A 15,471-nucleotide genomic window follows, 5' to 3' on the forward strand; every position below is an offset into this window, starting at 1 on the left:
GAACATTGATTTAGCAGAGCTCAGGACATACCATTGTTAAAACTGTGCCATAGCTGCCTTTCTTATTTAGTTGCAGAGGAAGCATCTGGTGAACTGTTTTAGCTGATCTACTTTTAAGCAGTCTCTCGAATTAATAAGCTGTTATTGTAAAAGCACCAAGATTATTCTCAGGTCCAGTGCATGGCACTATGCCTTCTGAGGATCAGTGAGAACAATCTCATCCTTAGCTGGCCACATCCTAGAATTCTTGGTCTAATCACTTTAATTTCACAATGCCTCAGTTTTCTTGTTTGCCATAATTGTGAGCATATACCAAGGACTAGGATCGTGTTGGTTTAGATTTTACAACCAGATTAACTCTGCAAGATCTAGTCGGAGTCAAATTGTCAAAGGCCTGATTCTCGAAGCTCTTCACACTTGTGGCTTGTGCAGAAGCTGGTTTTTAGTCATATGAAGATATTTGTGTGAACCGATTTTCTCATAGAGGTGGGGAGTGGTAACTCAAGGTCTGTGATGCTTTAAGTTTCTGTGAACCCGCAAACGTAAAGGTATTCACCGACTCCTCTCCAACCTATTCCCACCTGTGAAGACACTGGAAACGTACTCCACATTATGATAGTAGGTAAATATTTTCCAAGGTACTCAAGTCCACCCCTCCAAAATACAGGGTGGTATGTAGTGAAAAGGAGTTTTAAGTTCACCATTTGTGTCTTTTTTGAGGAATGGGGCCCTAATTTTTATTATTAGTTTTTTTTTTACATGTTGCCCTTAATGTTTTACTGTGATTATACATTACTGTATTCTGAAATTTGTTATGCAAAACTGCCTGTGACTTGTGTCCGATTTTTCAACTTGTAAAAATTATTTCTGTTCTTTTCTATTGAAAACAATTGCTAATCTTACTTTCAGTCTTCTACATGTATCTGTACATACTCAAGGAGCATTTTGGGAGCATTTCAATTAGCCACAAACTGTTACATGTTTAAAGAGGGGGGCATGTTTTATTGCAATGGCAGTCATTATTGCATGCTGACTTTACAAGTCATTGTTTTCCCTTCACTCCATCTTAGTAAATGCCTTGTATTATTGAACTGTGATGTCATACAAATATATATTTTTAAATCCATATGTGTGGATGCATGTCTTGCCCTAGGAGCAGATTGTCCACTTCCCATCATTATATTTCACAATGTAAATTGGTAGCCAGTGGATGTTGTGGTGTTGGTTGGAACTCTGTGTACATCCTGCCAATAAGAGATTCTCAAACATGCTTTTCTCTGACTGTCTCCGTGAGTAAAACTCGGTAGAGAAATGATGAGACGCCTGCCGGTTTTCCTTTTCATTGGAAAGGGTCACCGTTTCCTTTGGGGGCTCAGTGAATCTACTTGGTGGGACCCCAGTCATTGGGGATGGGAGGGAGGAGGGTCTGGAAACAATGCAGCAGTTAGGAGTCAAATATGTGCCTTTCTGACACCACCACCACCTCTGAAATGTCCTAGGACGGAACTGTGGTAGTTAAAGGAATCATGCAAAGTGGAACAATCAAGCTGGTTCTTTTCAGGGAATGCTTCTGTTGTAATCCCGGCTGTAACATATTTAGAACACTCTGCTGGTGTTATGGACAAAACAGAAGGGTTTGTAAGTAGACAAATTTGTTACACTTGAACAGTCTTCCCTCAGAGCTGAACGACTTGGAGGCGTTCCACACAAATTTCTGTCTCTCTGTTTAGATTTAGCTTTCTAACCGATATTAATGAGCGGTTTCTATGAGAGGTTTTCTTCTTTCTCACCCACCTTCTCAGTCTCCTCCTCCTTCTGTAACCTCGCCTCCTTGCACTTTGACTGTGGCTTGAAAAATGGTCAGGTTGCTAAACAGTTTTGACGAAAAAAAAAAAAAAAAAAGCCCACTTCTTCCTGTAGATTGCCTGTTGGACCTGATCATGGCATAGAAGCACAATGTTGGAGACAATATAAAGGGGCTCGTACACCAGAGGACTCATCTAAACTGTGTTTCTCGGGAGCCCAAGATGTGTGGATTGTAGCCCTCTGGTGCTCTTTACTGCATTGTAGTTTAAGAACACATTGTAAGATGTTAAAGCTTGTGCTCGTGTGGAAGAGGTTCAATTTATTTAGCATTTGCCAGCTTGAACGTTTGAGGTCCACGGATTATTTTAAGGGCCCTTTTTGATCATCCTCTCTTTCTCTAGCACAATTTATTAAATAATACAGAAATCACAGGTGCACACAGCGTGCACTTCACCCTTTGCTCTGCTATCCTTACCACCACTTCCCCTTACCCTACTTTCTCCTGGTTTGGAGAGGTGTAGGGCCCTGCTGCTGCACAATATAGCTCAGTACGTCCAAACCTTATTCTTGAGCAGCAAAGGTCAACCAACATGGTATAAATGATAGTATGTTGGGAGGCTTTGGCATGTTTGCTGTCTCCTGTCGGCGCACCCCTTCTGCACCACGCCAACTTTACTTTATGATGTCCAAAACTGGCACCTAAGAAAGCCACACACCGTAAGCATCTTTGTGTATAAAGAGGTCTTGAATCACTCTCGGCCACCTTGTTGGAAAGCTGTACCACACAAAGAAGCCCAGGGAGCAGGCATGCATGCTTGGACCTTTTTATTTTAAATGTTTTTCACACATTGATAATAATCTTGAACTTAGCTTTTTTTCATGTAGTTTAATTATCTTTAAGACAAATGCACGTTTTTCGGCCCCTGTAAATATCCCTACTCCCATCAGCTAGTCCATTTCTCAATTTAATAATCTATATGGACCTCTGCAAAGCTGCTCACTCTCTTCAGTGTACGCAAGCTTTCTTCGATATTTCTTTGCTACCTTCGTCCGCAAAATACATCCAACAACATATTGGAGCATTGCATTTTGCAGTGATTAAGAGGAGGATTTACTTTTTTTTTTTTAAATGAAGTGGAGCATCGCCACCATTGGAAATAGCAGAACATTTGACGTAATTTAGTTGTTTTAAAATGTTATCTCAGGGAGTAATAATGTAAAACTTCCTAGCTATCCTGAGGGAAAGTTATCATTCTGAAAAGGATTTGGAAGTGAAAATTCTTGAACCATGTTTACTGCATTAGCAGCACAAAGTAAAAGAATAAAACAAATTACATTTCCCATTTGAATGAATGAAATGTTCTTCCTCAAAGAATATCAAAAGCTGTGAGATTTAAGTCTCTCCCCTTTTTCCCCTTGGGAGTATCTTTCGTCAACAGAAAACTGTATATCTTTAAGTCAGTTTCTGCTACTGTATGCAAACCAACAACAGATGGTTTTCAAGGAAATAAAAGGTGTGTTGTGCCCCGCTAGATCATATGTCTGAGATGCCTTGACCCAAGGCCTTGGCTTCTTCGGCATTGTAAAGGATATTTGTTAGGAGGCCCACTATACCCAGGAGCTTATTCTGGCACGATTTGCAAGAGCGGCCAATTTACTCAGGAAGGCGGTCACTATGTCAATCTTTGGGATCCATGTCAGTTTGTGATCTTGGGAGTGTAAGTATATTCTACTCTAGGGTGTTACCTGATCTCTTCCCCCAAAGACACCTGAAGCCTGTTAAGGCCATATCTGGTAACTTTAGTCCCAAGAGCCAATTCTGAAGATCGGGGTTGGAAGATATGTTCTTGCTTGAGTATGTCTGCCACTCCAGAAACCCCCATTTGGTCTCCTGTGGCCATAACATCCCTAGAACTTTTCCTAGTAGGTGACCATCTCCAGCGCCGGTTAATCGTTCTTTTGGTCCCCTAAGGACTAACATTACCACTTCCCAGTTTGGAGTGTCTCCCTGTTTCACTTCCCCAGGAAGGCTTTCCGGGGTCTCTCAGACGTGGCATTATTATTGGGGAAAAGAGGGCCAATTTTCCTCGAGGCCTTCTTGAAGTTCTTATGTTCCCCCATGAGAATGGTGGTCCCTTGTGTTGGGTCCCACTGGTTTTTCGGAAACCAGGCAGAAGTCCAGTCCAGGCTGCCCAGTCCAACAGTTGCTGGCCGAGTGGTTTCAGCACTTTGAAAACAATCTGTTGTACAGAGGATTCTAAAACCTCCTCACCATATAAGTTTGCTCCTCCAAACACTTCTTCCCCAGTGTACCTGCTGCAGCCAAAAACATTTTTCTTCTGGAAACAACAATGACCTCTTAGATCAATGAGGAGGCCGAATTAATTGTGAAGCTTTCTGTGTTACTAACCCTATAGAGGGTATATTGGCCAGTGTCCAGAAGTGTGAGAATCATTTCCTCTCAGACAGCAAATGCGACTTAGTGGTGTTCTCTGTCCATTTAAGGCCGAGTTTGTGCTCAAATCTTAAAGTGATCAGCTCCCGTTGATGTCATCTCAGGGAGTAATGCTACACACAAACAGTGGAGGAGAGCTTAAATATCAGTGCTCCTCTACAGTCCCCTTGTGGCATAATCTGTTGTTGTAGAGACAGGGTGGGAGTATAAAAGAAACTGTACTGTATGCGTACAGCATGGGCAGGCACCTGATGTCAGCTTGGTAAGCGTGTGGATGGAAAGGCGTCCCAAATAATTGGCAAAGGCCTTAGGTCAACTGCTGGCAGGTGTAATACGAACTACCTGTTTCTTTTTGCCCCTATCATGTAAGCCATTAAAATGCGGGCAGAGACAGTTTATCTGCTGACAGAAAGAAACCAAGCAAAGCATCTGTCAAAGTAAATTGCTACAGACATATAGAAATAAATGTCTGAGATTTTTGCTATAAAAGGATATTTGTAATGGAACGACAAACAATCTAACCTGCTAGTTGCATTATAGCAATTACGTTTTTTTTTCTTGTTTTACGTTTGTATAATATTCCAATGAAGTATTGGTCACGTTTTGTCAATATCTCCTTAGGGATGCACCATTTACATCACTGCAAAACTAGAGCAAGATTAGAGAATGGCTCAAATAAAAATAATCCGATTCATATTGAAGGGCAGTTTGGTTAAAAAAAAATAATAATAAAAAAAAGTTGAGTCCTAACTAAGGACCACCCGGGCACTGTTTTTTTTTTTTTGTAAGAATTACTCATAGGATAGATAGAAAACGAGGTAAATGCAATAAAAAAAAAAAACTAACCTAAAATTTACCTCTAGCGGTCCCATTTCTATGGAAGTTGATCTTGCGTTGAGTCCCCGTCCTCTGCAGCAACAAATCCAACATCAATCACTTTGCAGAGTTGCAAATAATGTGTTTATGACCATACATAGTCTGAAAACAGAATTATTGTATGTACCAAATGAACAGCTCACCCACAGAATCGAGGTGTGCACATGACATTAGCTAAACCCCAGTTTCAGCATGGTATGACACCATGTAACATTTCATTTGACAAATCTCAGAAATTCGTATAATAGCATTACACCTTAGTGCTATCCTATTTTCTAAGAAAGAATCGACCAGGCTCAGCAAAATATCATTGTAGGAAGTTCAGTTAAAATACAACATTTCTAAACAATGGACCATACACCAGCGGAAGAGTGCTAATCCCAACAACTGTAAGCAGAAGAACCTCGGATTGTTGCTACTGTTAACAAAGACTAGTAAATTCATTCACAGTACTTGCACATTGGAAATACACTATGAAACCAGCCTGTCACTTGTTCTGCCGAACCTGTGGCGAGAAAATACATTGCAGGCAACAGCATTTGGGGGGGAAGGGTGAAGGGAGCAACATTCATACAAACTACAATGGCAAACGTATGAAAATATGCCACAACTAAACTACATTAATGTACACACTTGTGCACATCATATTAAACTCCTTTATACTGTGATCGTATTATTTTGCGAGCTCTAATATAAAATATTTCATAAAAAAAAATTCACAAAAATTATACAATTAAACCCGCTATTACAGTGCTCGGTGTGGGTGGGTGTGTGTGTGTGTGTGGGGGGGGGGGGGGAGACGAATTGAAGAAGTAGAAAGACTTTCACTTTCTGAGTTTGTGATGGTCGAGATAGACCTTATTGCTAATAGGTTTCCATTTCATTGGCCTTTACATTTAAACTTGAACTCGTGAAAAACCAACAATTATCAATCAGCTAAGTTATTTGAGCATTGCAAGAAATCTGCGCCCTGCCCCAAGTTTGAATTATTAATAAAGTAGGTCAAATTTCAGTTGATTCTTGGTATATAAATAAGATACCTCAAATTTTTTGTGACCAGTTAAAGTGCTGGCAAGTTTCAACGCGATGTGAACAGGTTTTTCTTTAAAAATATTACATTTTTGGCTTTGTTTCATTTCGAGAAGTTGTTTTCAGCCACTGACGTTTTTGCTTTTCTTAGATTGTTTTTCGTCGTTATTTAAATTGATTGTATACAATGAAAAGAAGTAGGAACCTGCCGTCTTTTGTTTATGCCATCCAATTCGTTCTGAATAATGAAAATATGATTTAATATGCCTGGAGGGCACCACGGCCCTTTAATTTATCACCTTAGTGAATTGAACAGGCTTATCTCTACCTAAGTTAAATATAGGCAAACATTTTAAAATATAGGAAAATGTCTTTACCATTTTACCAGCGTACGGATATCACACAATGCAGTTGCCTCTGCAAAACGAATACTGTGTGAAGCGGTTGCACAGTGAAAGAAAATAGTCTGATCTACAACCCTCTGTTTAATGGTGATTTTAGTTTTTTTATTAGCAATTTATGTAATTTAAGTAAAAAATCTATGGAGTCCCAGTATTTCCTATGTGATTTAACATCTGCTGGCTTGGTCCATAGAAACTATGGGCCAGATGTAGGTAGCCGTTTGCATGGTGCAAACTGCGAAAATCGCAGTTTGCGCCATGCAGACAGCCTAACGCAATGCTCATTCCCAAATTGCAAGTCGGTACCGACTCGCAATTTGGGAATGCAACTCGCAAATAGGAAGGGGTGTTCCCTTCCTATTTGCGACTCGCATCGCTAGGTTAAGTTGCTTTGTGACTGCAAATGCGGTCGCAAAGCAATTCACAGTTACCACCAGTGTCACACTGGTGGTAACACATTCGCAAAAGGGAAGAGGTCCCCATGGGACCCCTTCCCCTTTGTGAATGTTGCCAAGAAGGGTTTTTCAGAGCAGGCAGTGGTCCAATGGACCACTGCCTGCTCTGAAAAACCGAAACCAAAAGGTTTCGTTATTTTTTTTTATTTTGCAACTCGTTTTCCTTTAAGGAAAACGGGCTGCAAAATAAAAAATAAAAAAACTACTTTATTTAAAAAGCAGTCACAGACATGGAGGTCTGCTGACTTCAGCAGGCCACCATCCCTGTGAGTGCAGGGACTCTCTATGGGGTCGCAAAATGCAACCCACCTCATTAATATTAATGAGGTGTGTCTTTGCGACCCCATAACGACTCGCAGTCGGTGTCTGAGACACCGTTCTGCATCCGATTTTGCGAATCGGAAATTGCGAGTCGCACCCACTCGCAATTTCCAATTTGCAAAATCGGAAATTGCTACATCTGGCCCTATATTTTTCCACAATTAATGACTTTATTGGTTGAATTAATCTTATGCTCTCTGTCCTTCATAAGAACAAAATAGGTCCTATCCTCCAGCTTTTGATTTTGGGAAAAATTAGCCATTTTTTGGAAATCCAGAGTATATAATGTAGAATTAGCCCTTCCTGTTTCGCATAAAAGGTTCTGCAGAAAGTACTTACTTGTGACCTGAAACAGAACTCATGTGACCCACCATGTGCCCAGTTGGCTGGGGGTAAATATCTCCATGGCTATTTGTATCGTTGATTGACTTGGTGATAATATTCTACTACATATATTTAGCTCATTAAATTGAGGAGTTTCAAAAATACATCCCTTAGCTCAGTGACATTTAGAAACTGAAGTGGGACCCTATAATGTGAAAGTGAACAGAAACAGTCTCAGTATACATATACGTTTGATTCATTAAAGAAAACCTCTGCAAGTAATAGATTTTTCATTTTTATCTCGAGCAAAGAAATTTCTGTTTACAGGAATGTGTGTCTATATAATGAAACTAAAGTCAGATAGCTTAATTTTTCTCTGGGCATGGTTCATTTGCGGTGGACTACTATATGGTGGTTAGAAGCACGTAACCACCACATTGTTTTAAGCGTATGTATTTTCACAGTTAAAATCCATTCCTGCATGTCCCCATCTATGAAAGCCAGGGCATTCAAAGATGTGGGTTACTATGTTGTACTGTAGGCATGGCAGGGTGCAGCTGTAACACAATGGTTGTTTTGCACAAGGAGTCCTATCATACTAATGTGGTCTGGATTTGCTACTTTCACAGTACCAGTCTTCTGCAAGAGTGGGACTGGGGCGTTTCCTCTTGGAGGAAGGATATCCTGAGCCTTTGGTGAGGTATGCCGTATGTGTGTTTGGGAGGAGGGTTAAGTTCCAGGCTAAATGTGCCAGCTGATTAAACATAGACTGACTTCTCCCTGGCCTGTGATTGTGTTTATAACTTTCCTCTGCAATGATGATTGGGTTCCTCCACGTCACATATTTATGGAGTGATGTACATATAATTGATTAAGCAACCCTCCCAAGTGGGGATAAGTAATGTTTCCCCTCTCTATGCTTTGGTTTACCTTACCAAACCCAAGTAAAGTGGCAACCACCTAGCTCCTAAATCTTAATTTATGGGTTAGGGAATGCACGACTTTTAGTTAACCGAACCCTCTGGTAAACACCAACGTCTTTCAGACTTGGTGAGTGTTAGACCTGTCAGCTCTTGGCATGGTTTTTCCTATCTTTTGACTTCTGACCTGTTTTTGTGCTGAGTTTCGTTTTTGTTGGCATTAGGACTCTGGGCACTTTACCACTGCTGAACCAGTGCTAAAGTGGATGTGTTTGTCTAAATTGTGTTGATAATTGGTTTACCCATGATTGGCATATTTGGTTTACTAGTAAGTCTCTATTACAGTACATGGGGTTTGCCCAGGACCTGTCATTCAAATGTTACTACTGGGCCTGCAGCACTGATTGTGCCACCCACATGAGCAGCCCTATAAACATGTCTCAGACCTGCCTCTGCAGTGTCTACGTGTGGAGTTTTTACTGCTAGTTCGACCGGCAAGTGCAGCCATTTCATCAAAACACTATGGAGGGGTGAGAGGAATTCCCTGTCCAACCTCCCTAAACCAAGAAGTCATCACTCAAAAAGGACTAGGAATATGGTCAAATTCCAGACCCGACTAATTAAAAAATCAATAATATTTTGAAAAAACGGCCCTCACCCACAAATTGTGGCATACTTAATCAGAGGGCCCTGCTAACACACTCCAAAAATATAAATCCCCTTTGGAGTGGAGCAGTAAGGGTGGGGGAACATATAAGCACAAAAGACAAGACCAACAATTATGGTACAGGGACCACAGACGAACAACAGAAGAAACATCTAAAACTGACTCACTTCACTAATTTATTCTGGTGCAGTCTGGACAGGATTAAAATATTGTTGGTGGTGTTTTAGGAATTAACATGGGTTTGCCTTGAAATATCTTTTAAGTGTAATTTCCCATTGGGCGCTGACAGAGATGTGGAGTTTAGGGTCTCTGAACTCACAATTTAAAAATACATATTTTGGTGAAGTTGTTTTTTTAATTGTAAGTTTGAAAGTGACACTTTTAGAAAGTGGCCATTTTCTTACTTTACCATTCTGTGCCTCTGCCTGGCTGTGGAATGCACGTCTGGGTCAAGATGACACTTGGGCTCTTTGTGAATTCACTCAAGACAGTAACACAAAGGGAGCTGAGGTGTGCCCTGCATGCCCTGATAGGTCTTCCTGGGCTGTAGTGGTGGGTGGAGCGGACACCTGCACCTGAATAGGAGTGTGCTTGGGGGCAGGGCAGGAAAAGGCAGGGTCTTGTGCACTACAAAGACTTTCCTTTGAAGTTTGCTTATTTCAAAGGCAGAAATGAGTATAAGTATTGGTCCTCTGAGACCAGAACTTCAGAACCTTTTGGACTGAGGACATTCTACCAGGGAGAAAAGCTAGATGCTGTAGAAGGGACTGCCACACCGCCTGTTGCTTTGCTGCACTGGTAGGCTGCTTTTGTCCTGGGAGTGAAAGGACTGGACTTTGCTTTCTGCAAACTGCTTCCAAAGGTTCTCAAAGGGCTTGGACTGAGCGTGCGTTCTGTTTGAAGTCTCAGGGACATCAGACTTCATCTGCCAGCACCTGGGCTCTCTTGCTGATAGTCCTGCCTAGTCAAATGGTTCCAAATCCACTTACCCGGCCTCTGGGAGTGAGTTATTGTGAAACCAAGTACATGGACTCCAGAGCAACTTCGGAACATCCGCCGCTGTCTGACTCCGCTTCGCTGCCTACATAGGAGCCGTGGTCCCCACTGAGTGCACTGACTGTGACCGACACTGCAGGACTGCTGCTGCTGCAGTGCCTCTGAAGTACCCCCACATTCTGAGTCCTGAATGCTGTGATACTGATGCCCGTGACACCTGACCTCAACTCCACCGCAGCACCTTTGGCCCGTGATGTATCGCGACTCCATAAACTCAACACCTTTCATCTAGACCTGCAGGATTCATAGCCCCCTGTCGAATCATAAGGAACCGACGCCTCCCCACCGATGCTGCATCACCTCCCTTGCAACCGTAAGGAACTGACACCTCTTCTCCCCTGCCCAGCAATAAGGAACTGACACCTTACCTCCCTGGTAGCAGTAAGGAACTGTCGGCGTGCCAGCTTCAGCGACGCCTCACTTCCACAACTACGTGCAAGGTCTTTGTTTTTCAAAGGCACTCCGTGACTGGCCCGCACTCCCTTGCGAGTGGCGTCAGAGTGTTGGGATCGACTGTTGCTGTAGCCCTAGTTGGTGCTATTGTGTTTCTAAGCACTTTACTGAGATTTAATATTTAAAAATGTGTATCTTCACTTTCTTATGTTGCATTTTTGCTGTTTTGCTCTTGTTTTACTAAGTTAAATATTGGCTATTTTTCTAATCTGGTGTGGAGTTCTTTTGTTGCATTGTGTGTGTGTCTACCTCATGTTGTGAGGATCAGGTCAGTCTTCATAGCATGGGTAAACATTGTCAATTCCAGACAAACACTATCCTTGTGAGGACCGCCGAATTAGGGAGACCGGTCCCCATAGTGTGTTTAGGTAGTTTTGAGCGAATGCATCAAAAAAGTTGAAGTGCAGTTGCATTTGCCTCGGTCTGCTTTATAACCTTCTCTACTATCAAAATCACACATGGAGTTAGAATAGTAAATACACTTCATTACGGTTAATGGCCTGTACATGTCATGGTATCTCATGTTGTGTGTGTGTAAATACTTTACACATTACCTCTGAGATAAGCCGACTGCTCGTGCCAAGCTATCAAGGGGGTAAGCATGGGTTATCTTAGCTCTGTGAATCCCTTACCCTGACTAGAGTGAGGGCCCCTACTTGCACAGGGTGGAAACCACTACTGACTAGAGACCCCATTTCTAACATTGGGGAAACAAAAACAAAGCTGGTCCACTGCAAGGGACAAAACACAGCCAGGCTGAACATAACCATTTCAGATAACCTCACATTCAGCCATTCACTTAGTAGAGTTGTAGTATAATTAGTTATATGGGCATTTGAGCCAGTCACATTCAGCCATTCACTTGGTAGAGTTGTAGTATAATTAGTTATATGGGCATTTGAGCCAGTCCTCTTCATTCATGGATTTATTGTTGTCATTCACATTTTTCTTCCGCCCATTACAGCACTCTAGGTCAGCCCACTGTGGGCATTGGCTAACACTAAGTGACTGCACCCTTTCCGAAGTAGCATATACCCACGTACAAAGTAGTTCTCTTCAATTTCTGGGATTACTATGGCAATGTGAATTTATTGATTTTGGAAAAATAAAATTGCAGTTTTCTTTTATATTGCTGATGGCCTGGCAGCTTCCTTAACAAAGTTTTACCTAATGTATGACAAAACGAGCATTGCCAAAGCAAACTGTTGGTAGCCAATGCCAGACCTGTTGGCTTCGCTACTGCTTGTTTTTTCATATTAGAGACAAGTCGGGGAGTACATGAAGCTGCTCAGTGCAAAAAAAGTTACATATTTGGTTGTCTTGTGGCAAGTATGTGCTTTTCTAGACTCCCCCACTTAACAAAATACACTGTTTCACATTGCTGGAATTTTCATCACCGCTACTGACTTGAGGGAGAACCTTGCGAAGCAGAGGTTCATGAATTGAAATATAATTACTTTTTGTGCCAGAGTCAACAGCTGGTTCCACGTTTGAACACTGAGAGAAGTCTGAATCTGCCTTTTTTTCCTCCCTCGCATCTTCTCAAATCAAAACATTATGCCATTCTCAGTTCCTAGGCAGTTGCATCACTCATTTAATGTGCATTTCTTGTCAATCTGAGTTTGTGGGTGAAATATTAACTCAGGCAACCAAGCAGACTCGACTTGATGCGAGAGAACGGCGAGCTCAGGGCATTGCTCAGCCTCATTCCACGTACAAGACTGAATTTATGGTCTGGCTTGTATTTTGACTTTGTGGTTGTGCGCTCCTTTTACCTGGTCTCCTTGGGATGATCGCTAATTTGTAAAAAATGTAGCTTGTTGATTGATGTCTTCTCATCTCTGAGATCCAGCTCATGCTTGCCACCCATATGATGGGAACCATAAAATGGGACCTTGGAGAGTCAAAACTCCCAGGGAATATACAAGCATGTGACACAATGACTGCCACGGCATGCCGGGGGTTCGAAATGGCCTCCCTGCAGGGTCACCCCCAAACCTGTTGCCTTCCTCCTCTTCTTTTCTGACCTCATTTTTGCTGGCTTTAGGACTCTGGACACTTTACCACTGCTATCCAGTGCTAAAGTGCATGTGCTCTCTCTTCCTAAAAACGTGGTAACATTGGCTTATATACCCTCTTGGCATATTTTATTTACTTTTAGGCCTCTAATAAAGTGCAGTACATGCGCCTAGGGCCTGTAAATTAAATGCTCCTAGTGGGCCAGCAGCACTGATTGTGCCACCCACATAAGTAGCCTCTAACCCATGGCTCAGGCCTGCCATTGCAAGGCCTGTGTGTGCATTTCACTGTCACTTCGACTTAGCATTTAAAAGTACTTGTCAAGCCTTAAACTTCCCTTTTTCTACCTACATCCCCCCTAAGGTAGGCCCTAGGTAAACCATAGGGCAGGGTGCTCTGTAGGTAAAAGGTAGGACATGTACTTAGGTGTTTTACATGTCCTGGTAGTGAAAACTCCTAAAGACTGCCCTCACACAGTGGACTGCCAAACACCTACTTGGGACTCTGGCAGACAGACCTGCAATGGAAGAGGAACTTGTGCACTTCAAAACCACTCTTTGGCATCCCCCCCACTTTAAAGGCATTTTTGGGTAAATAAACTGGATCCCTGACCCCACCAAATCAGACACTTCAGGACCTGAACCTGCAACCTGTCAAGAGGAATGCCTGGCTGCCCAAATGGCTCATCTGGACTGCTTTGCTGAGGAGCACTGCTGCCCTGCTGTTGCCCTGCTGCCCTCTGACTTTGCTGAGAAGTGCTCTCCAAGGGCTTGGATTGAGCTTGCCTCCTGTTTTTTAAAGTTCTCAGGGCCTTAAAGACTTCATCTCTTCATGGAATTCCTTGTGCAATGAAAATCGACACACAGCCTGCCGGAATTGACGCACATCTGTGGTGCGACTGAGAAATCGCCGCACAGTTGAGCTGGAGCACCGCAGCCCGACTTCCCAAGTGAAGAATCGATGCAGCACCTGCCTTGCGACCAGAAATTTGACGCACACCCCTACGGAATCGAAGCACAGCCGAACTGGAATGACGCAGCCCGACTTCCAGAGTGAAGAATAGACGCAGCGCCTGCCGTGCCACAGAAAATTTGCCGCATTGCCTACCAGATCAACACACCGCCTGTGACTTCCTCCCGCACGCCCAGGATTTCCTTGCATTGTCCTTGGGCATCAAGTAGATCCCTGCATCACAGTGAGGAACTTAGACTGCCCACTTGAAATCGACGCAACGGCCCTTGCAGCGTGGAAAGAAATGACGCATCATCTGTGCTGCACCGGAAATTCTGACACACTATTTTTCCATGCATCTCCTCCTCTGCAGTCGCTCTGCATGTTTGTTTTTTACGCAAACCATGTACTTTGGTTTGATTTCTAAGATTTAAGACTTTTTAATCTTGCAAAAGTGATATCTCAACTTGTGCCTATTGAATCTTTATTGTTTTGACCTTAACTTAACCAGTAAATAGCATATATTTTTTTAAACCAGTGTGATGTATTTTTGTGGTGTTTTCACTGTGTTACTCTATGATCTATTGCACAAATACTTTACACATTGCCTTCTAGGTTAAACCTGACTGCTCAGTGCCAAGCTACCAGAAGGTGGGCACAGGATAATTGGATTGCGTGTCACTTACCCTGACTGGGACTGTGGTCCCTATTTGGACAAGGGTGTATACCTCTGCCAAATAAAGACCCCATTTCTAACACTGGGTAACGGGTGGGTGAGATAGCCACTGCTTACTAGTTCTATTGCCTTGCAACAGCAGGGGCATTGTTTGTTCATTGTATTATTTCTTTTAATAAACAACCCTATTTGCGTTTCCAACAGTGGATGCTCAGCATGAAGAACTTGCACATACATATGCACCATCACCTTGCCATAACTATCCAGATTGGTGGGTACAGTACAGTAGAACTTGGGGTTAAAACTGCAGTTAAGATCGGAAGATGCTCTTGAATGATAAGGTCAACTTAAGACATCCACAGGCCATGTATCTTTTCATGCTTATGTGAACAATGAGCGGCTAATGAAATCTTTAAAGCTCGTACAGCTCTCGTGCTGCAAATTGGTCCACGCCTCACGTCAGGAGCATTCTTTGCACACCAGTTCAGCGCAGTGTGTCTTAGCAATAAACAACCCCAAATGTGTAAGCACTTTTGTACTTTATGGGTAGTAGGCCTAATAACGCAGTTCTTTTGGTTAGGGTGATTGAGCCATCCGACAACCTCAGAAAGAACTCTGGCGTACTCCCCACAAAGGCTATGAATAGCACTTTATAGCCCTACTGCATGTAAGAATTCACCTTGCTTTGTGAGCTCCTGTATTCCCCAGAGTTCTACCTTTTCTGGCCTACTTTGTGCACATTAATTACAATAGCCAATGCCGACCCGCCTCAGCTTAAGTATATACCTGAACTTTGCAAATGCATCCGAGTATTCATGACAGCTTGGTCGTTGTGGGGCAAGTGGGGTTCCAGGAGATCCCGTCACTATATTGAGCACTGTGCCAACCTCTGCACTGACTGTTGAGCAGCCTTGCCGTCTTCCCACCAAGGCCATGATGGCAGACCACTGGAACGTTATACATAGATGACCACAGCACACTAAGTGACGTACTTTATCTTGCATTCTGTGGTTTTGTCTTCACTTTTCTCATTTTATTTTGCATGCTTGATCACTCTTTGTC

At 42.7% G+C, this 15,471-nt stretch overlaps 1 protein-coding gene across 1 annotated transcript in view; it reads left to right on the forward strand.

Annotated features, from left to right (window-relative positions):
- The window catches only part of RAPGEF6 (Rap guanine nucleotide exchange factor 6), an 822,369-nt gene that overhangs the window by 269,740 nt on the left and 537,158 nt on the right, over positions 1-15,471 (forward strand).

The sequence above is a fragment of the Pleurodeles waltl genome, chromosome 7, assembly GCF_031143425.1.
Source record: "Pleurodeles waltl isolate 20211129_DDA chromosome 7, aPleWal1.hap1.20221129, whole genome shotgun sequence".
In the NCBI taxonomy this organism is placed as follows: domain Eukaryota; kingdom Metazoa; phylum Chordata; class Amphibia; order Caudata; family Salamandridae; genus Pleurodeles; species Pleurodeles waltl.